At 36.4% G+C, this 21,565-nt stretch overlaps 1 pseudogene; it reads left to right on the plus strand.

Moving 5' to 3' along the window:
• The first annotated feature begins 9,501 nt into the window (after nucleotides 1–9,501).
• Nucleotides 9,502–10,331, plus strand: LOC103667715 (annotated as a pseudogene).
• The last annotated feature ends 11,234 nt before the right edge of the window (nucleotides 10,332–21,565 follow it).

The following is a 21,565-nucleotide window of genomic DNA, read 5'->3' on the forward strand; positions in this document are numbered from 1 at the left end:
GTGATTTGATGATTAATTAAAAAACTAATAAATTATTAATATTCTAATAAATAATATTCAATATATGCTAATGATGACTCACATTTATAAACAATTCAATTTTTTTAACACCACCTCTATAATTTATTACAAAATCTAATGAAAAACACTACCTACAAGGAACTCCACATTTTGATTGTGGTTTCATTTTAGTCTATATCCCTGATTTACTTTTTTTGCAAAGGAACTAGTAAGTTTATTATATTGAATAAGTCACAAAGAGAGAGAGAAGTGGGACTTTTACATGTGTCTAAGAATCTTTCTCTTCAGATCTAGGAGGAGTTGGAGGGAATGGTCTTCCTGAGTTCCATTTACCTTCCTAGAATCATGAATGATTCCTTAGACTGTAAGTTTTATAGACTACAATATGTCAACATCTAACACAATGCCTAACACAGAGAAGATGCTTAAAAAATATTTGTTGAATGAGTGAATAAACAAATAGCAAATCTTCTATTTAGCCCTCTTCTTTCTCTATCCTATTTCTCCAGTGTTGGTGTGAAATGGGCTGTTCTCCCAGTGGGAGAAACAGAAATTGTTCAATGGCTTTAGAAGAGGGCCTAAAACTAATTTTTTCATTATATAGGGGGATCTAAAATCTGTGTTAATAAATACATATATACATATTAAAAATATATGTATATATTATAAAATATATTGAAAATTAAAATTCTTCATTTAGAGTTAATCTTATTATATTACAGATTAGTATCTATTAACAATAAAGTTCTAGAATGCTGTCCCAGCATGTTTTCCCACAAAAATAACTCCCTAACTACTGGACAGAAATGAAACGGTTTAGTAGAAAATAGTATGCAAGTACAGAACACTGACTTTTCTTTTTTGGGGGCCTGGGAGGGTGGAGAATATAATTGGTGCGGATGTTAATACACTGCCAACTTGCAAGGAGTAAACAACTTTTTTTGCTTCGAAAATGTGCTTTCATTACTTAGCAGATTCAACCTGTATTTAATCAGATTGCTAAATATTTCTTCTTGTAATGGTGTTAGAAAGATAATAATGTCCTTAAGGAGTTTTCCTCAGGCAGGAAGTATTTGCCCGAAAACATACATAGTTATAACATGTTTTTAAATAATTGGACAGGATTTTCCCATCACTCACCCCCTAGGCCCTAGAAATATTTTAAATAGAACCACAGGTTGACTTTACCTTAGACTTAACATCTATTGATAAGAAGACATGCCAGGAACTAGAAAGGCAAAAATTGTTTTGGTTGCCAATCAGTGATGTTTCAATTTAAACTTAAGTTGTTTGGTACATAAAGTGCCTCAGTTACTGCTAGTGATTGATGGGGGTTGTTTTTCAAGTGCTAAACTGTAAAACTATTTTATATAGCTGAAAGATATGGTAATTTTTTTCTCACTGATTCGGAAAAAAAGTAGTTTAAGAAATAAACTCTGAACTTGCGGAGTTATTTCTGTGGAAATGAAGAAAACAACTTAGGATATTAAGTATTAAAAAATTCACACGCTGAATCTCGAAGCAATTGTAAAAATGTATTCATATTCCTAGGTGGTGCATTTTCTTTCTTCCTCTTTTTTTTTTTTTTTAAATAATGAGATGCACCAAGTTTATTTGGGTTAAGTAAAATTCCCCACTTTCAAATGTATGCTAAGAGGAAGCTTGTCTTATATGTTAATATTAAAAAGCAATTTTGTGTTTTGAGAGACCTTTCAGCTTCACTGTGACTATATAAAGAATGAAAGGAAGATGATGGTTGTGATTTGACTGGGATTGCCATTGCTTGCTGGGGGAGCAGTAGTGATTGTTATTCCTTGGTAAAAGTGGACAGAATTAAATCCTGCTTCCTGTCCTCCCACCTTCTGTTCTGGTTTTCCCAGGGTACAATGCAGAACTCAGGAAAGCATTTGAATTATTTTAGTCTCCAGTATCCTGTGCCTTAGAAGAGCTGTGTCCTTAAAGAATTGTTTTGGAGGAAGCATTGAAGGGTTTGAGTGTTGAAATCTCCTGAGAATATATAAACACTTTAGAGATACTATATAACTTTTTTGAGTTTGGGCCCTAGGTAGGGCCAAAAGGCCAAAACAGCAAGGAAGCTTTGCTCTCCTTTCCCATGAGCACTTATTGAGAGCCCATCATGCACCAGTGGTCGAGGGATGAGATGGGGAGTGCAATTACTAAGACTTGGTCTCTTTTTCCAAGGAATGGTGGGCCAGGAATTTATCTGTGAATATGTGAAAAGCAGAAATAAGACCGTAGGGAGAGCTGGGGCTTGAGGCAGTGGAGAATGCCTGCCAAATATTTCAAATTCAAATGTTTACCAATATTATGCGGGCCAAACAGACTACTCGGTGGCATGATTTTTGACCCCTGGGCTGGCTATTTGCAACCTTTCATAGCGGCACATGGTACAAATAGTCAAGCAACCAACTCCGATACAATGTAATATGTGTCGTAGTAAATAGAAGTTTAAAATGAACTGCTATGGAAGCAGAGAAGAGGCATTGGTTAATTCTTTCTGAGGATGTTGGACACGATCTCAGGAAAAAATGCCATATGAACTTTCTTTCTGTTTTGAAACTAATAGTTGTTGAGGGTTGACTGTGTCAGACAGTAGGCATATATTATCACATATATAGAAAGGAAGGACAGGTTATTCCAGAGAGAGGGGAGAGCCTGAGCAAAAGATAGGGGAATTTCAATGTGTGTTTTTCATGCAAATACCATTGACATTCTGGGAAGAGTAGAGAACACAAACTTGGGAGTCATGTTGCAAATGTTGTTAATGTCATTCTACGCTGAGCTTGGTCACTTAGCAGCCTCAGGAAGTAATTGCATTACCTGGGGAGAGAGTGTGGAGGAAGAAGACAAATGTGCAGAGGGCAGGACCTTTAAAAGTGGCCAGAAGGCAGAGGAAAGTAACCCATTTTGGACTGACTGAGGAGGAACAATTAGCAGGATAGAAGGGAAACCAGGAGATAGTTTAGCTAAGCTAGCTTCCATAAAAAACTCCATGGAGTGAGAGATGCCTATCTAGCCCCCAGCTTTTCTGGCCCTCCCAGTCCAGGTGCCAGACATGTGAATGAAAATGCTGTCTTGTATTTTCCAGGGCTTGCGTGGTAGCTCTGATTCATGAATTCATCAAGAACACAACATCCTTGCCTCACTGCCTTACTATTTCTAGGATACTGCCTTCATCTTCATCATTCAAGATGGTGGTATGATGTTCCTGGCAGAAGGATGGAGGAAGGAAGGAAGAAGAAATAAAGAAAATATCTCAGCTCTTTCTTAAGGTAGGTTCCTGCAAACTTATGGTAGGTTCCTATATAAAAATATTAATTATGTCATATTGGTCAGAACTTCTTCACATGGCCATACACACTACCTATAAGGAAGACTGAGAAATGTAATATTTATTCAGAAAAAACATGCATCCCATAAAAAAAATTCAATTACTATTAAAGATAAGCAGCAGTGGTCTCTCATACCCAAGCAATGGTATTGGGGAAATCAGGATTTCATTTAAATTCTTAGAAAAGGGTAAGGCTATAAGGGAATTTTAGCAGTTTGTAGATCAAAAATTTAAAAAAAACAACTCACAATCACATCATTATCCCAAATCATAAGACTTTTGGTTGCCTATCTTACTGTAAAACTTCCTAATATTTCCAGAACTTTCTCTCCCTAAATATCTTTGAAGCTCTCCAGGGGAGTACATAATGTTCATGAACGATTTCCTACCATTTCTCCTATGCTGCTTCCTGCCGGGGGAACAGAAACTGATGCCCTCCTTGAGGGCAGACACCATACTGACCACTCTTTCTGAGACCTCCATGCCACCATTAGTGGATCTACAAATCTATGACTGATGGCTCTGTATTCCTTCGTGCCATGGATGTCATTTGATTTGTCCCAGAAACAATAGCTTCATGAGTGGCAAAGTCTCTTTCAATTCACAGCAGTTCACTCTGCCATGGCCCATAAAGTACACTCATATTACCAAAATTAATTGTGCTAGTAGTAATTGAATTTTCAGTGGTCTATGTGGGGAGAACTAGAACTCTCAACTCGTGATAGCTTTGATAAAGAGACATACTCATGCTTTCAAAATCCTTCTATGTTCCCTCCCAGGTGTCTTATTGCTCTTAGTTGGATTCCAGGCCTTTGCCATTTCATTGACTTATTTTAATATCTTTGCATGTCAGTGGAGAGGGGTCATGGACTTATATTCATTTCCCCTTTTTCTCATAAGTCTTATTTGTTATATATTCATTTGTTTTCACAAATAATTACAAAGAAGAAGGCAGGCTGCTAACCTGGCAGCAACCAATGATGAAATTAATGCACCTAGGTATACTGGGAAGGTCATGATAGAACTCCATAGGTAAGCAGAGTTTAGGCCCTGTGCCCATTCTGTGCCCTATGACACTAGTCATAGAAAGAAGATTTAACAGGAACTAGAGCAAGTGTCTAGGAAAGAGCAGTCAGGAATAAGTAGTGTGGCCAGGGAAGGAAAGGTCTGTGACAGGGGTGAGTTGTGATGGATACAGACAGTGGACTGGAGAAGCATCTCTTTTGCCTGGTGATTATGCATCATGAGGAAAGTGATAGCATTTGGGAATGAGGCAGGGTAATCAGAAATTAGAGAATACCACTGACAGAAAAATTGAAAGGACTCCTGAGTTTGATTCCCTTTCTTATTTTTCCCCAAGGCCAGTAATACATATAAGCATTTTGAAACTATTCCCCAAAGTATTTTTAATGATTACAATTCATAATTAGTCCAACTTTAATATCACTTCTAAAGAAATGACAGTTTCTGCTTTAAAAAAACTCTGCTATTAATTAACTACTTTTGAATATATTAGCTTTATTCTGGAGTGATGTTAGAAATTCTCCTACCTCCAAGTATTTTCTTCTGTAAGTGTCCATTGTGTGTGTCTTGAGTCTTTAGAATTTTAACCTTTCAAATAGGGGTTAATAGCAGAGAAGTTAATTACATTGCATTATGGAATAAAGGGATTGAACATGATTTCATTACTACTTCCACATATGGTGGAATGGTGAACAACAGAACCTACATCTTATTTTGTGGATAGAGAAGAAGGAAGAGGAGAGTATTAGCAGAACAAGGTATCCAAAAACATGATTATGGACAACTGGTGATTGCTAGCATGATCACTACAACTGGGGGAGGGTTTCTCAACAGGACCACAAAATGCAGCAACAGGAAATCCAATATTCCCTGAGATGATATATCTCAGTCCAGGAAGGCAGCCCTGGGAGAACTGGCTCCAAGAAGGGGAACCAGGATGTAGGTATCAGAGCTACAGTTCTGAGGAAGGTTTGCAAGAGCAAGGCACTAGGGCATCCTTGAAGTATACTAAAGGAGAGACTTAAGTATACAGAATAAAGTAGGAAGGATCAACTCCTGGCTTGAAAGAACCATGAACAGAATTCACCTGTAAAGTTCTCCATAGGTTCTAGAGGGAGTCATCATCAAGTACAGGGAATTGGAGCATTCCAATTCCTGAACCTTGGGGGATTCCATTTTGCTTGACTGGAATTACTCCATATTCACTGCTACTTAACTGTAAGCACCCTCAGACTTAAAACTGACAACACATTCTCCAGTGTCTCTTCTCTCACTATGTGATTATGTAGCTGTGCTGAAGAAAAGACTAATGAGTATATTAGTAAGTATTATTTGAATGTAAGACTATGCTAAATACATCATACCTATTGCCTCATTTAATTCTTAAATCTTAAAATATTTACATATTAGGAAATTGAAATAGAGAAATTGGGATTTGGGTCATCTTTCTTGAAGGCTCTTAACACTTGAAGTTTTTATATATAAAATACTGTGTGCCCTGACCCCCTCCCCCCAAAAAGTGGGGCAGTTTCTTACCCTACCCCCTCTTACAATCTTTCAATTAATGAATTGTTTGACATTTGACATTTTTGAGACTTCCTTTTATGTTGATTATAGCTCATTAATAATTTACAAGAAGAAGTTCCCTAGTACAGCTGTGCTTTTGGCCATCTCCTGTGGGAGATGATACAAGATCATAGATAATTATATAGCCGTCAGCTTCCTATAGATCTTGGTTTAAATCAAGTTTTTCATTATATCAGATGTGTGTCCTCAGGAAAGCCACTCATCTTCTCTAAGCCATTTTCCTCATCTGTAAAATAGGGATAATAATAAAATAGAGTTATTTTGAGGATTAAATAAGATCATGTGTATAAGGGGGCATGGTCCCTGCTTCATGCAGCATGAAGTTTAGTATGGGTGGATAAACAGACAAACCAATAAAACCAAAACAAAATGACAACTACCCATAAGAAATATATTAACAAATTATAATGTTTTATGAAAAAAGTAACAATTTTATTTGAAGCATAAATGTGGCAAGGTATATGATTTAAATTATACTCATACTTTATCTTAAATACAATGGGAAGTTCTTGAAGGCTTTTAAGAAAAAGTGACATCATGAGATTTTCACTTTAAATTGGTCATTGAGGCTGTCATGTGGAGAATGGATGGGGGAGGGAGGAGGGCAAAAAAGGACAAATGCTGGGAGGCCAGGTAAGCAATCAGAATGATAAGAGGATGTGGATGGATTTAAGTAATATTTTGGAAGTCAAATTAACAAGACTTTATAATGGACTATGTATAGGAGTCAAGGAGAAGTGGTAAGATATCAAGGACAATTCTCAGATTTCTGGCTTTAGCAGTATAGAGATTGGGAAACCTAGACATGGAGCAGATTTAGTGTAAGAGAAGGATGATCAAGAGATCAGTTTTGGAGAGGCAACATTATAGGAACATTTGAGCTATTTAAGCAGAAGTATAGAATAGGCTTCCGTGTCTGAGGTCTGTACTGGGCAAGTACATTCAGGAAGCACTAAATCTGTATGATTCCATAGCCATGGAAAAGGATGAGATCACTGAAGGAGTGTGTAGAGAAAAGGGTGGAAAAATTAGCCCTAAAGATACCCAATATTGGAAGAGAGAGGAGCTATTAAAAGAATAGAAAATTCTTAGGTGTGACACAAATAGAAGATGATTTATTGTCTATATGGCACAATTTTATACTTCAGTAGAAATTTTAATTTTCTACTTTTTCTTACTTAGTTGTATTATTTTTCTAATGAGATGAACATTTATAAGTAGAGATTATGATTCTTCCTCCTTTGATGTTTTATATTGCAAGAGTCCAAGAAATATTTTTGATTGATTTGAGAAAAAAGAGATGATAAAATAAAGATTCTAACTTATATCAGAACATTGAAAGTCATCTTTCCTTACATATCAAATGCTTATGGTCTTTAATGGACCATTAAGAAGGTTTTAACTCATCTCTTTGCATAAGCGAGAAGGAAACTTTTCATAGCAAAACCATTTTATTCCTTGTCTACTTAAATCAGATATCTTATTTGTTAGTCGATTAGGGCCATTCAATTGCAATAAAGACTCTAAATCAGAGGTTGACAAAATAGGCAAGTATCTGATTATATTTCTGGACTTATTCAATGGCTAATCAAAACTATAATCTTTACTTGATTACATGTAAGAGGGGTAACACTTTAGTTTTGTATCAGTTAATCATGAAACCAAAAAAACCTGTTAAAATACTTCATACCCTTTCTACCACCTGCCCACAGGTACAGTAATTACTGAAAGGAAAAAAGAACAGTGGGGAGAAAGATTATTTCTGAGAGGATTTTAGTTTTAGTACTTACTTAAATTATGGCTGCATGATTGTCGAGACATATCTACAGAGTAAATGAAAGAGTTTTGTGGAAGATGACACTTAAATTTAAAAATAAGAGATATAGATAGTTGTATTTATCATCTGACTGTGGTGATGCTCTCACCTCTGATTTTCCATCTACTTAATATGGGGAACTGGACATTCATGGCATGAGCCTTTTGACCGAACAAAAACAAAAACAGCCCCCCCAACAAAAACAAAAAGTCTCATTCTTTCGGTAACATCTTTTGTATTGCTTTGGGTGGAGTCATGTAAATTTTTATGTATTTATTTATTTATTTGAGAGAAAGAGAGAGCATGAGTGGGGGCAGAGGCAGAGGTAGAGAATCTCCAGTAGATTCTCAGCTGAGTGCTGAGGCTGATGCGGGGCTCAATCTCACAACCCTGAGATCATGACCCGAGTTAAAATCAAGTGTCTGATGATGCTTGACCAACTGAGCCACCCAGGTGCCTCTTTATTGAAGGTTTTTGAACAGCGCACGTATAGCTTCCAAAAAGCGTGTATGTATATATTCATTCTTTCATTCACTCAACAGATACTTATTGAAGATTTTTAAGTATTGATATATGCATTAATCTATATGTATATACACGTCATGCCATGTATTATATATGAAACTCATATGTGTGTGCAATGTATTACATACAGATTATGTACATATATGTACATGAAATATAATATAATTATAGGATATGTGTGTGTGCATTCATACACACATATGTTCCTTAGGATAACCAGAAACTACTAAAAATAATTTTCATTTATTTAGATTATCTGCACACCAAGGATTTTTCTAGGGAGACACCTTAAATAATTTTTTTCTTTTCTTTTTTTTTTTTAAGATTTTATTTATTTATTCAACAGAGATAGAGACAGCCAGAGAGAGAGGAACACAGCAGGGGGAGTGGGAGAGGGAGAAGCAGGCTCATAGCAGAGGAGCCTGATGTGGGGCTCGATCCCGCAGAGCCGGGATCACGCCCTGAGCCGAAGGCAGACGCTTAACCGCTGTGCCACCCATGCGCCCCTAAATAATTTTTTTCTATTTTATTTTATTTTATTTTATTTTATTTTCAATCTTATTGTTTTATTTATTTATTTATTTTTCTTTCTCCAAATTTTAATTTAAATTCCAGTTAATTAACATACAGTTTAATGTTACTTTCAGATGTAGAATTTAGTGATTCATCACTTACATACTTGCCTTCCTTCCTTCTTTTCCCTGTCTCTCCTTCTTTCATTTCCAAATTTCTGAATGATACATGATATAATAGGCATTATTGTCTGACTAATTTACAGAAATGTCCTTACTTTTTCATTTTATTTATTTTTTTAAAATTTTTTAAAAGATTTTATTTATTCATTTGACAGAGAGAGAGAGACAGCCAGCAAGAAAGGGAACACAAGCAGGGGGAGTAGGAGAGGAAGAAGCAGGCTTCCAGTGGAGGAGCCTGATGTGGGGCTCGATCCCAGAACACCGGGATCACGCCCTGAGCCGAAGGCAGATGCTTAACGACTGAGCCACCCAGGCGCCCCTACTTTTTCATTTTAAATATGATTTTAAAAAGTATTTGCTATAGTAGGGATATCATAGTGGTTCTGGATCCAGAATATCTAATGACAACTTCCTAGCTGATGAACTTCAAGTTTTTCTGAGTCTTTGTGACTCAGTTTCCTTGTCTGCAAAATAGAGATAATAATAGTGCTGATTCTGAAAGGTTGTGAAGATTAAATGAAACTTTTTTTCCAGTGCTACCCGGGGAGGGGTCCATACAGCATTGTTGAGTTGTTTTGTGTTCCCATCAGAACTTAAAGGGAAATTTTCACAATGTCTGGAGCCCTTGATGTTCTGCAAGTGAAGGAGGAGGATGTCCTCAAATTTCTTGCAGCAGGAACCCCCTTAAGTGGCACCAACCTTAACTTCCAAATGGAACAGTACATCTACAAAAGGAAAAGTGATGGCAACTACAATATAAATCTGAAGAGAACCAGGGAGAAGCTTCTGCTGGCAGCTCCTGCCATTGTTGCACTGAAAACCCAGCTAATGTCAGTGTCATATCATCCAGGAATACTGGCCAGCGAGCTGTGCTGAAGTTTGCTGCTGCAACTGGAGCCACTCCTGTTGCTGGCCGCTTCACTCCGGGAAACTTCACTAAACAGATCCAGGCAGCCTTCTTGGAGCAGGGACCCAGAGCTGACCACCAGCCCTTCACAGAGGTAACCTATGTTAACCTGCCTACCATCGCTGTGTAACATACTCTTCTCTGTGCTGTGTGGACATTGCCATCCCTTGCAACAACAAGGAAGCTCACTCAGTGGGTCTGATGTGGTGGATGCTGGCCTGGGAATTTTGTGTACATGTGGCACCATTTCCTGTGGACACCATGGGAGGTCATGCCTGATTCCTACTTCTACAGAGATCCTGAAGAGATTGAAAAGAAAGAGCAGGCTGCTGCTGAAAAGGCTGTGACCAAGGAGGAATTTTAGGGTGAAATGGATTGTTCCAGCTCCTGAATTCACTGCTAAATATCAACCTGAAATCACAGACTGGTCTGAAGGTATGCCGGTGTCCTCTGTGCCTACCCAGCAGTTCCCTACTGAAAACTGGAGTGCTCAGCCGGCCCCTGAAGACTGGTCTGCAGCAAACACCTCTCAGGCCCCTGAATGGGTAGGAACAATCACTGAGTGGTCGGTCGTAAGCTGCTCTTCCATAGAGACAAACAAAATGGAAATAAGGTTGACTAGTTTCTAAAAATAAAATGAAACAAAACAAAGAAACAACAATAACAACAAAACACATAGAGTGACTAGAACAGAAACTAAGGGCTCAGTGCACTAATATATGTTAGCTATTGGTATTTTCCTTCTAATCTCACTTGTTAAAGATCTTTTTTGTTGTCATTTTAAAATATGTAATATGGGTTCAAATTTATTAATTGCTCTAGTGAATCTTTGCTTCCTTTTTACCTGCTCTGCATTTTTGCCTTTGGAAAAATTTTGCCTTAAAAGAGCCAGTTTTCCCGACTTATAAATTCATCTAATTACCAACTTTGCCTAAAATAAAACCCCCTTGAGAGTTTTTATGTTCATTTAATAGCTCCTCATTTTTGCTATATTTTAAACTATGTACAGTCTTTTAAATTAATGTACCTAAATATTTACTATAACAAATAGCTGTAGGAAATAAAAAAAAAAAATCATGTTTACAGTATTTTGTGTTTTAGGAGACTGTTTTATATCCCTTCAGTGATTCTTCCTATTTTTGTCCATTTTCATGACTAAAAAATTCTTTTTCCTAAAAATATTGCATTAATATAGCTTATTTCTAATATTAACTACTTATGTGAAATATTTCATATAAAATATATAGTTTCCAAGATGTTTGGGTTATATGAGTTATGATATATTTTCACAAAATAATAGACAAAATGGAGTATTACAACTTTCTTTGAAGCACTACTGCAATTTAGTCTATAAATCTGGGCATAAATACTCTCTCTAAATTATTGCACATTATAATCCAGTATTATTTTATGAATTAGAGATCTTTTTAAAAATCTGAGCTTAAAGAGATTGTAATCCACTTCTCACTTCTTTGATAATATCTTTGATTAATGCCAATTTCTCACTAAACAGAAGGTAGTATTTGGTTGATTTATAAGCATTTAATGTATACACCAGACATACAGAATATAGAAAATTAGCATTAATTTACAAAAACTAATCACAGAAGAAAAATATGAAATATGTTTTACAAAACTGTCAGATTTGATAAGTACTTGTTGTTAGAAACAGATTTTTGAGATGGGTTTCTTGAAAAACTGATAAAAATTCAGTTTTCAAGGGACGCCTGGGTGGCACAGCGGTTAAGCGCCTGCCTTCGGCTCAGGGCGTGATCCCGGCATTACGGGATCGAGCCCTACATCAGGCTCTTCAGCTATGGGCCTGCTTCTTCCTCTCCTACTCCCCCTGCTTGTGTTCCCTCTCTCGCTGGCTGTCTCTATCTCTGTCAAATAAATAAATAAAATCTTTAAAAAAAAAATTCAGTTTTCAATATTGAATAAAATATTAAAATATGGGGGCGCCTGGGTGGCACAGCGGTTAAGCATCTGCCTTCGGCTCAGGGCGTGATCCCAGCGTTCTGGGTTCGAGCCCCACATCGGGCTCCTCTGCTGTGAGCCTGCTTCTTCCTCTCCCACTCCCCCTGCTTGTGTTCCCTCTCTCACTGGCTGTCTCTATCTCTGTTAAATAAATAAATAAAATCTGTAAAAAAAAATATTAAAATATGTCCCACAAGAATATACACAATGCCACCATTCATGCAATGTTACAAAAGTAATGATTCTGTGTATTTGTAGTAAATATTCATATCAGAAGTCCCTTAATAAAAATACACTATAAAATTTCCTCAGATAACATAAAGATGACAAGAAAAATATTGGCCTCCAAAACGACCACAAAAAAGGCATTGAATTTAAGAAGGTTATGTGTTAGACAATGAGATGTAGCTTAGCTTTTAAAACAGTTTATTTTGAAAGCTGTGCTTAGAAATACGCTTTTTCAAAACCAAATATTCAAAGAATGTTTTATTGAAATTTGTTTGTGACCAATTCTGGTATTCATGAGAAGGTGAGATCCTTGAGGATAGGATTTTTGTCTGTTTTGTGCCCTACTATTTCTCCAGCACCCAGAAGAGTGTCTGAAGCACATCAGGGGCTCACGGACATTTGTTGAATGAATGAACACATGAACTTACTAATAATCATGTTGACATTTTTCCAGGCCAAACTTACTGGAGCAAAATTAAATGCAGTAGAACTTCAGGATCTCAACAATACTGTTGTCTGAATATTAACGTTGATCCAAAAAATGCATAAGGAAAACTTTGATCCTATCCTTCATTAATTCCTGAACAGATGCAGGATATATTCCAGTTAGGTTTATATCCTTGTAAGGTGAGATTTTTATGAAAATGCTGCCTTATAAAATCCTACCTCTACTGTTAAGGCATAAGGGTTGATTTTTAACTAACAACACAAAAGAGCAGAAGTCCAGGGGCTAGAGAGCAAACTCATTGCCCCTTGTAGCTGTCAAAGCCTAAATGAGAGAATTAACCTTTAAAGAAGATATATTGTACTTTAAGCATCCATTCTTACTTCCACACAGTCTTAAACCTATTCCTTTATTAATTATGCCAGCATAGAGCTAACCCCTGTAACTGTGAACCAGATTCACCTCTTTGGTAGCATTGGGCTTTATCATGATATTGGCTTATATTTAAGAGCACTACAAGAAATGGCCCTAAAATATTGTAACTGTGTTTTTGGTATGTTTGTTATTGATAAGTATTTTATTATATTGTATGAGGGGATTTTGTTTCAGTTTTTATGTCAGGACTAGTTGCTTTTATCTAATGGACCCTATAAATTGTTTGATGGATCAGCTGCCATGATTGCATTTTTATGTTCTCTGTTAGCTTAGGGATAAACTCCTAGGCCATCTATCGCAATGCAGTTGTTTTGATCTCAGTGTATACTGGTGTGTGTGTGTGTGTGTGTGTGTGTGTGTGTGTGTGTAGTTTTGGCATAAGCTTTACCTCCAGCACCATTTTATGCCTTATCCTTATTTTGCTTTTTTCTTTCTTAAACACATTAAATTATATTATTTTAATAAAATATATCTGTCCTTATAAAGCAAATTTAATCAATTTAAAATAAGGTGGGATTATCAATTCTAGATTAATCAATAAAAACAAATTAAACAATTTTATAAATTAGGAATGAAGTAAATTAAGATAAATGATTGGGTTATAAATGGCTTTGCAATTGGCAATATGATTTCATCATTATTAAAAAGCACCAAGGGGCGCCTGGGTGGCACAGCGGTTAAACGTCTGCCTTCAGCTTAGGGCGTGATCCCGGTGTTATGGGATCGAGCCCCACATCAGGCTCCTCCGCTATGAGCCTGCTTCTTCCTCTCCCACTTCCCCTGCTTGTGTTCCCTCTCTCACTGGCTGTCTCTATCTCTGTCAAATAAATAAATAAAATCTTTAAAAATAAATAAATAAATAAAAATAAAAAAATAAATAAAAAGCACCAAATACCCTATGAAGAATAGCTAGAGGAGGCTAGATATGTGGATGTTGAAAAGGCCTCAGGATAATCTGTCTGTCTGAGTCAGCAGAAGGGTCAGTCTTTCAAGCCCTAAGGGAAAGCTTAGTGAGGCAGGTTGTAAATGGCCAGGAAGGTTTTTGCAGGGTTGTATTTCCTTGGGTCTGGAAGGCAGATGACCTTAAGATTCCTGAGAAGGTTCCAAATAAGTAGTATATTACGGCTTTACTATACCACATTCCCCTTTTCCTCCTAAGCACTCAACCAGACACTCCTCATTTACTGAACTCATAAAATTTCCACTAATGGATGGAACTAATTGTTCCCTAGTTTCAGACCTGGGTTCTGCTGCCTCTACTTTTTACTATTATAAGTAGGATTGGGGCCAAATCATTACAGATGGTGCCAAGGTGTCTAATTATGCACTTGAGAGGTCAGGAGTGCCTTTTTTCCCCTTCTAAAACATACAAATCAATTTGTATATTAAAAAGAGTTTAGTTTTGAAGTGCTACATAAAGCCATGGTGTTTTCTTCAAATTTTGTTTTCTCTCAATTTAATAAACTCTCTTGTATGAAGCTCTGGTATTATTAAGAAATAATATTGATTCAATGGTTTTGGAGTCCTTATTCTAGAAAACCATTTCTTTCGATTTGTTCATTTGTTAGGTTTTTTCCTCCCAATTTTAAAGTAGGGAAGAAGGGAAAATCATTAAGAATATCAGCATTTAAGCACACCATTGCTCAAATTTTGAATTTTGACATAAAATAGAGCAGTGTTTCTGGGTAAGGAGGATGAAAGGATGAGAGGTGGTACGAACATAATCTGAATTACCTGGAGAGCTTTGAAAGATATAGTATTGAGGTTTGGGTGAGAGAAATGAGGAAAAGAATGGTAGCAGTGAGCAAGTACTTCTTGTGTACTCCCTTTTTCTGGTTGGAAAGCATTTGACACTTTGAGATAAGATATTAGCTAATTTACAAATATTGTTTGTGCTGGCCCTTGACTTGTTTGCTTTGAAATCCATTTGTGTCTACTTAGTATCATTGGATGCAGAGCTTGTTGGGGGAGAAGGAATTCCATGGTTTCAAATTCCTCCAGGTAACCTTGGCTGTCGGGCTCCAATAAGCTGCCTCTAGGCCTCCTGCTGCTGCTGCCTGTCCTCAGGTTGCTTCACCATCCCATTTGCCTTTCAGCTCTTTCATCACTGGGGAACCAATTTCCTGTATGAAGTTTCCTCTGTTTTAAATACTTAATTTTTATTTTCCTGCTTCAAACTAAATGATATACTTTATGCTTTATGATATACTCCCAACTTCCTTAAGCAAGAGAGTGTATTTAGTGTCTCTCATAACTAAAAGACCAAGCTTTGTAGTTGGATTCGGAGGTCTAATGATGTTACCAGACCTAATCTGACTGGGTGATTTCTTGCTTGTTTTGTTCCCGCTGGATTGACATCATTCTCAATTTTAGTATCACTTTATCATAATACAAATTCCAAAAGAACAAAGAACTGACTTTCCTAATAACTACCAACCTCCTGGAGGCAGCCAGTCATGGTTGCTGGATCAGTTCCCCGGACTCTGCCCACTTCAGTGATGAAGTTTCTATCAGCCCAGGTGGCCCCACTTCCTGCTCAGCCTGTAGAGCCAGGCTCTGTCCTGTCCTTTTCCAGCTTCTATGCTTTTTGACTTCATCAGAGAGATGCTTCTCTCTCTCTTTTTTTTAAAGATTTATTTATTTGAGAGGGAGAGAGAGACAGAAAGATAGAGAGCTGGGGGAGGAGCAGAGGGAGAGGAAGAGAGGGAATCCTCAAGCAGACTCCCCCTGAGCATGGAGCCCAATGCAGAGCTGAGATTAAGCTGAAACCAAGAGTTAGAAGCTTAACCAACTGAGCCACCCAGGTGCCCCAGAGATCCTTCTCTTTGAAGGTGTTGACAGAGTTTGTCATGTGATTTATGAAGCTCAGACAAAAGCTTAGGAAATGAAAAGAATTGCATTTTCTAATGGTCATTACTGGCTTATAATGAACACATAACCCATAAGGCAATGAAATAAGTAAATAATCACTTTGCTTTGAAATTTAAATAGGAGCCTTGCTAATTATCCATCCCTAGTAGAAATATAAGTTGTTTAAACCTCTGTATAATATGCATTCACAAAAAGAAAGTCCCCAAATCTGAAAGCAGAAAACTAGGCAATGAGACTGGTAAGATTTTAGGAGCCAATAAATAGCACTCTTCTCTTAGTCTCTTGAGTTCTGAGCAAAATTATGTAAATAAATTAAAGAGAAAGAGAATAGATATGTTTTTCTTATTGGAGAGGGTGGCATGATCTTTCTACAGCAGACACACTCACGGAGGGCTATTGCTTTGTACTTCTGAGTTTCCAAACAGAATGAGATGGCTCTCAAGAATTGCTTCTATAATGTGGGTTTTGGTCCTCACCCATGTGTGGTTGCCCCCTGGAAGAGCAACAGAGAAAAATGCACTCATCCAGTTAATCCAGAAACAGGAGAAAGGGCCCAAGTTGAGTGTGCTCAATTGCCTTTCAGTTTCAGCAATGAGATGTCAGTCTCACCTTTGGGAGTGAGTAGGAATTACCAAGTAGGTAGTGGATTTTATTTTCTGGGCTCAGGCTAGAATATTTAGAGCAGAAATGAGCCCCAGAAATCGGTCCCTTTCCAGATACCTATAAAATATGTGTAATATTTTTTGATTTAAGAAAGTTTATCATTGGATAAAGGCTTCATAAATTTAATATATTAAAATGTAAAACACATAGCAAATGACTCCAAAAAAAGTCAGCATAATGATTCTCACTTAAGTGAGACCTCGATATCAAATCTTTAGTGGACTTAGCATAAAAAAAATGATTGTGGATAATAGATCAGGCCATTAGTATTATTGTCTGGTGATTGTAAAAGGCACAAAATTGTGGAGCTTTATTCTAAAAGCATGGTATATCAATCAAAAGAAATTATTTTCCCACTAAATGGTACTTCTTCTCCCACAGGAAGTTTAATGTGATTTTACATGACTAATGACACTAAAACTTACATTCATGAAGTAGAGGGGCAAGGCTATCGGTTGGGTAAGTACAACAGAAACCAGAAAGAATCTTCAAGATCCTGCTTTCTTCTGCTGGGATAATGGGCAGAGATTAAGGCACAACACATAAGACATTTTAATTTTTTCACAGAGATTTCCAGAAAATGTTTTAACCCCTAAGAATGACTGCCATAAAATTAAAGATGCTTGCTAAGGATGTAGAGTGTATTTTGCTGTGAGCATGCCATACTTCCCACATGGCTAGGGTCCCAATATTTAAGAAGCCTCAAATATTAAAAAAAGAAAAAGAAAAAAAAAAGCACAGTCTGAATCTATATTTATGATTAGCTCCAATTTGTGTTAGCTTTTTTGTTGTTGTTGTCAAAGTCTTTTTAGAATAACTTTGTTTTGAAATAAGCTCAAACTTAGAGAAATTTCAAGAATAATATAGGGAACTGCTGTATAACTTTTACCCATTGCCTTGATCATTAATGTCTTGCCACATTTATCATTCTCTTTCTGTGTCTCTCTCCCTTGTCTTCATATTTACTTACATGTGCCTACATATCAATTTCTATATACATAAATTTTTCTGAGCCATTTGAAAGTTGCAGATAGGATGTTTCCTTACCCTGAAATACTTCAGTGCATATTTCTTAAGAACAAGGGCATTCTCTGACATAACTGTAGTGCAGTTATCAAAACTGGAAAAGTAACTTTGACATAATATTATTATCTAATCTATGGACCTTGTTCAAATATTGCTTATTGTCCAACTACTGTCTCTTTTATAGTTGGGCTTTTAGTTCTGACTCTTTCAGACTTCAGCAAAGCATAGATACAGAAAGCAAGAGGTCCCAGTTAGTGAGACACAGGTGGCTTTTCCTATACTTGGATTGTTTGTTCTCTTATGTAAATCTAAACTTTTAACTTGCAAAGGGATTCCCCAAGGCTTGCTTTCAGAGAAGCTTTCCTAACATCTCTTCTAAGTCATAGTTAATGTTAAATAGCAGACAAAGACCTCTGGATTCTTTAAAGACTTTCCACCAATTTCTGACCTCCCCTGTGGATGGTCCCACAGATACTTTCTAGCAAACATTTCACCCAGTGTGAGGCTTCTGCCAGTATTTTTTCCTAATCTACTCTGATTCCCAGGTGGTTCATCCCCTCAACTTGCAACACCATACTGCCACTGTTGGTCCTTATATTTTGTTGCTTCCTATTTGATTACCCTGAGAGATGTCACTGGGCTTTGTGATCCCACAACTTTGGATGAAACCACTCTGCTTTCTCTTAATTCTCTTTCCCATCTGCACTATATCTACATCATGTTCTCTCTCTGCTAAATCCTCCCTCTCCTCTAAGACATTCCCATTCCCATTAGAGCTCTAAGTCAGTCCTTTGGACCTGAGATTTCTAATTCACTCTGAAGCTTTTACCATCCATACTTATCCTACCAGGATGAGGCTGATTTTATGGTGTAAACCTTCTCAGACCTGTGACACTGATCACTGGGGACCAGCTTATGTGCCTCAAGTTGTAGAAAATATAGGAAAACTCACATGTCCACATACATGTGCCCACACATATGTGTATACCATGTGACTAGATTTAACTGATGCCTTTAAAAACTGCCAACATCAGAACTTGTTATCTTATTTTTCATGTGAGGCAGGAGACGGAGTCAAGTTAGATTGTTTGCTATTGTTCAGATAGCTGGTCTACTCTTTTGCAGCTAGCCACCCCAATCTTATGATTTATATATATTATTAATATATATAACATACGTTTATAATTGAGCTGCCATTTGAGTCAGCTACTAGTGGGACAGGCAGAAGAATAGCTTGTGAGTGATAGAGCTCAGAAAACTAGGTGCTCAATGCTTCTTCACTGAATAAATGATAGAATAAAGAACACTTAATTTAAATATGCTAGGACTAGCTCCAAGAAATTAGTTAGAACATTTCAAGCCAAGTGCCTACCTGCAATTTTGGTAAGATTCTTTTGAATGACCCTTCCTCGGTTAGCAAATGTTCAAGTGATAAACAGAGAGTTAAGCTTTCAGTGCTCATGAGGAAGCAAATTACAGTATTTTTATTAAAGTCATATAATTATGACAATTAAAAAACTAGATACATATTGACCACTAATTACCTATATTCACATATTTAGAAAGGGATTTTTAACTAAGTGCTAATACTTGGCCCAGATAAATACCTTCTCATTTCTATATATTTTTCTAAATTGCTACTTAAACACCACTCTGGTTTTCTTCCTAGAGGTCAGAGATCTTCCCTGTCATTCTTGTAGTGCTCAGCAATGCTGTGGAGCTTTCCACATATATGACCTGTGGTAATTGCTTGGCCTTATCTGAAATCACTGTCTCTGGACTGTTTGGTGCTTCTCATGCTCCTGACTGCTGGGTTTCCCCCAAGTTTTTTCTCTTTAACTTTCCAATTGATTTTATAGAAGAAACCAAAAATTTCCTGATGGACACTCTTTGGTTCTTTCATTTTCTGTTTGACTGATCAATTGATTTAATTTTTAAAGAATTAACGAGTTTTATTTTTAGAGTGGTTTTAGGTTCATAAAAAAATGAGGGGCCAGCAGAGAGAGTTCCCACATTTCTCCCATCACCTCCATATCTTCCCCATCATCAACATCCCCTCCTAATGATTCATCCTTGGTGTGTATTCGATGGGTTTTGGCAGATGTATAATGACATGTATCCATGACTATGGTATCATACAGAGTAGTTTCACTTCCCTAAAAACACCCTGTGTTCCACCTATTCATCCTTCCTTCTCCCCTAATCTCTGTTAACCTTTTTACTCTCTCCATAGTTTTGCCTTTTCTAGAGTGTCATGTGGTTAGAATCATACAGTATGTAGCATTTTCACATTGGGTTCTTTCACTTTGTAATATGCATTTAAGTTTCTGCCATGCCTTTTCGTGGCTTGATAGCTCATTTCTTCTTAGTGCTGAATAATATTTCATTGTCTGAATGCACCAGTTTATTTATTTATTCACCTACTGAAGGACATCTGTTACTACACATCTTTTGATATTATCTGTTTTGAATTTTAGTGTTATTTTAATTTGAAATTCCCTAATGACATATGATGTTGTACATATTTCATGTTTATTTGTCATTTGTACTTCATCTTTATTAAGGTGTCTATTCAGATTTTTTGCCCATTTTAAAATCAGTTTGTTTGTTTTCTTATTGTTATAAGAGTTTATTGTATATTTTGAATAATAGTCTTTTATCAAATATGTCTTCTGCAAATATTTTTTTCCCATCTAGCTTGTTTTCTCATTTTCTCAACAATGTCTGGCAAAACAGAAGTTTTTTTAATAATAATTTTTTATTATGTTATGTTAGCCACCATACAGTATATCCTTAGTTTTTGATGTAGTGTTCCATGAGATCCAGCTTAACAATTTTTTCTTTCATGGATTCAGCCTTTTTGTGTTGTACCTAAGCAGTCTTTGCCAAACCTAATGTCAACTAGATTTTCTCTTACGTAATCTTCTGAGAGTTTTTATAGTTTTGTGTTTTATATTTAAGGCTATGATCCATTTTGAGTTAATTTTTGTGAAGGGTGAAGGGTGTAAGGTCTATGTCTATCTTCTTTTTTTTTTTTTTTTTTTTTTTGCAGGGGTATGCCCAGTTGTTCCACCAATATTTGTTGAAAACACTATCCTTTCTCCACTGAATTGCCTTTTGCTCCTTTGTCAAAGATCATTTGACTGTATTTGTGTGGGTCTATTTCTGGGCTCTCTATTGTGTTCCATTGATCTATTTGGCTGTTTTTTTTGCCACTACTTCACTGTCTTTGATAGATTTATAGTAAGTTTTGAAGTTGGGTATATCAGTACTTCAACTTTGTTCTTTTCTTTCAATATTGTGTTGGCTATTCTGGGTCTTTTGTCTCAGTATAAACTTCAGTAATCAGTTTGTTGACATCCACAAAATAACTGACTGGGATTCTTACTGAGTTTATCCTGAATCTATGTATCTATTTGAGAAGAACTGAAATCTTAACAATATTGAACAGTATTAATAATATTGAAACATCCTTTCTACAAACATGGAATATCTCTTCATTTATTTAATTCTTTGATTTATTTCATCAGAGTTTTATAGCTTTCCTCATGTAGATCTTGAGTATATATTTGGTTAGATTTATACCTAAGTATTTCTTTCTCTCTCTCTCTTGCTCTCTCTGATACTAATGTAAATAATATTATAATTTTAATTTCAAATTCCAGTTGTTCATTGCTGGTATATAGGAAAGTAATTAACTTTGTATATTAACTTTATGTTCTGTGAGCTTGCTGTAATTGTTTATTAGTTTCTGGAGGGTTTTTTTTGTTGTTGTTGCTCTTTGGGATTTTCTACATAGACAATCATGGAATCTGCAAACAAAGATAATGTTATTTCTTCCTTCTCAATCTTTTGTTTTCTTTTCTTGTCTTATTGCGTTAGCTGGGACTTCCAGTACAATGTTGAACAGAAGAGGTGTGGGGACATCCTTACCCCGTTTCTGAACTTAGCGGGAACGCATTTAACTTCTCATCACTAAGTATGATATTAAATG

The sequence above is a fragment of the Ursus maritimus genome, unplaced genomic scaffold, assembly GCF_017311325.1.
Source record: "Ursus maritimus isolate PB19 unplaced genomic scaffold, ASM1731132v1 scaffold_1, whole genome shotgun sequence".
Taxonomy (NCBI): Eukaryota; Metazoa; Chordata; class Mammalia; order Carnivora; family Ursidae; genus Ursus; species Ursus maritimus.